The sequence below is a fragment of the Schistocerca serialis genome, chromosome 3 (genome assembly GCF_023864345.2).
Source record: "Schistocerca serialis cubense isolate TAMUIC-IGC-003099 chromosome 3, iqSchSeri2.2, whole genome shotgun sequence".
NCBI classification, from domain to species: Eukaryota; Metazoa; Arthropoda; class Insecta; order Orthoptera; family Acrididae; genus Schistocerca; species Schistocerca serialis.
The window spans coordinates 578,123,077-578,125,735 of NC_064640.1; positions in this window are offsets into that span (position 1 = coordinate 578,123,077).

Sequence of the window (2,659 nt, forward strand, 5' to 3'; positions counted from 1 at the left end):
TTTAAACTAGGCGTCTATGTCGGCGTGGAACTGTTTAGAACTACTGTATACGTCCAAACTGCAGCTGCTTGTTTCGCAGTACACCGCGGCTGGCTGCAGCGGCGATCACGAGGAGTTCGCATCCGGAAGTAACAGATTAGCTCAGCCTGTGGGTTCAAACAATGCGCCGACCAGTCTGATCTTGCCCAAGGCAGCGAGGGCTGGCGAAGTCACTACTGACACAGAAGCGTCTCGCGGGCCCCGAGGAATCATGACGTCATATCATGGCATGACGTCGTCTCTCATGCAAGCCAATATCGCTGGTAGTTTTCGAAACGCGGATATTCTTTGAACATGAAATGCTGATGCCTTGTGGATTTGTGTATGATGGCGGGATTTGCGTGCGTTACAGCTTTTCAATCACGGAAAAAAATTGATAATACTTGCTGCAAAAGCACGTGTTTGCAGACGAGAAAGGATAGTTTATATTCCAGACAATGGACGGTAAGTAACTTCCGTTAGTAATCTTATCATGCGCTAGAAAAGTAAAATGTATGGTAAATCTACAGAAATTTCATTCTTTGTGCCTATAGTATTCTGATGCATTATGTTACTCAGTAAAGTTTCTTTCAATGCATCTATGTGGATTATTTGTGGTAAGGGCGTATTCTCATAAAAAATGGCTTCGGAATTTAAGTTGCAATCATCGTAACTTTTTCCTGATCAAAAATTGTGTAGTAACTGTATTCTAACAGTAACCTGCACATTTGAAAATTTTGAATGTTCACAATTAATCATTGATCATAGTCAGTATTTTTGACAGTAAAATATATATGAATTGCAGTGACTGAATCCAGGTTTGTGAGTGGTGTAATGTGTTTTTGTAATGGATGTTTCAGAGTTTCTGAAGTGAAAGTCCAAGGAAGAGAAGACAACGAGAAGTAGCTTTTTTGTCTGTTTCATGGTTTATAGGCCTACTGGGGAACCTCGCCATGTAAAAAAACGAGTAACGCATCCAGCTTGGTACCTCCATGGTGATGTGGAAATCCGAGCATTGTTAATAAAGAAATTAAATCTGTGTGTGTCTTTCTTTTGATTCCTTTATCATGTTGCTTATAGTAGACCAAATTTAATTAAAATACCCAGGTGATAATTTCAACATAAATTGGACTATGTGCATAGCTGCTTCTCACAGGCAAAGTATAAATATTCACCATCCTATGGCATGCGTGTTCACAGTCAGTTATGGCAAAAGAAATCACTGACTCAAAGCATACTTTTGCTTGGTAGACATAACTGGAAATGGCCTTTTTAGTTATAATTTTACATTATTAGATTATAGTACTCCCTGAGAGATTATCTTCTGCATTTCTTGGCCCTGACATGATTAGGTCTGGAATACAGCATTAACTGTGCTGCTCTGCTGTCAGCAGCATGGTAGTCAATGTGTTAAGCAGTAGTTTAGGAACTAGTGTGAAGTATATGCATCTGTACAGCCTTGGCTAAAAAGATACAGCTAGAATGCTAATTACTGTTTCAGGAATTATCCTTTACACAGTTAAATATATTATGTTAAATATGTATCTAAAACTGAATTCATGAATAACTTTGTAGTGATTTAAATAAAAATACCGCAAATCGAAAAATTGTCTTGAAATCGTAAGGGATATCAAATATAAGTAAATATTTTTCCTCGGTAAGATTAAAGTGTAAAATTGCTGATACCTGGTTGTTACCAGCAGAGCAATCTGCTGTGACCACCGGCACCTTCATGCCAGCCAACGGGTTAATACCACAAAACAGGGCAGTGCAAGATTTGGTCCGTAATTGTGGTTGAAGCAACTAAAATTAAATTTCTGAGGTATGCTGCAACTGTGTTATTGGTATATTCCCCAGCATGATTTAAAATCTTTGCATTGAAATGGCACTGACAGTGTATAATATATTTTGCAACCGAGAATAGATAAAAATTTATGTGGGAATATATTTCAAGAACCCCTTTCAAACCAAACCTGACAATTATACTGACACACGAGTAAACCCACCTGAATGGCACATTGGGTTACACAAGCATTAGCTGTAGAATAGGTAATTTACATAGAAAACTTTTCATACAAATTTTATTGTAAAGCACACTGAAGTTAAGGGAAAGATGCAATGCCTAGATGAGATAAACATGGACACACAATAACTCGTTTTGCTCAGATATATGGAAAATTAACTGTAGTATTATATGATGTATAACATATATAAGACATATAACACATCTGAGGTGCAAATTTGTGGAGAGGAGAGATTACATTGAACCTGTTGTGTATGGTGCATATTTTGTTGCAGTGCTGGGATGATGTCATCCAGATTTCAAAATTAGGGGTCTTGTAATGAAACTCTCATCAGTTTTAATATTTAAAAATAAACACGCCTGAAAAAGGAAGCTGAATAGGACTTTAAATTAAATAGCAAAAATTTTCTTGTTTTGCACATTCACTGCAGCTGACACTTAAAAGCTCGTGGCTAGTAGCTCTTATTGACCTTTGTGTCAGCCACAGTGAACATGTTGAAGATTTTGAAGTAACAAAGTAGTTGTTGACATTCTGGTATTAATGGATGGCAGCAGGGAACACAGCAATGAAATAATGTGAATGACTTAAACCAGGAATTAAACAAGTCTACATAACTT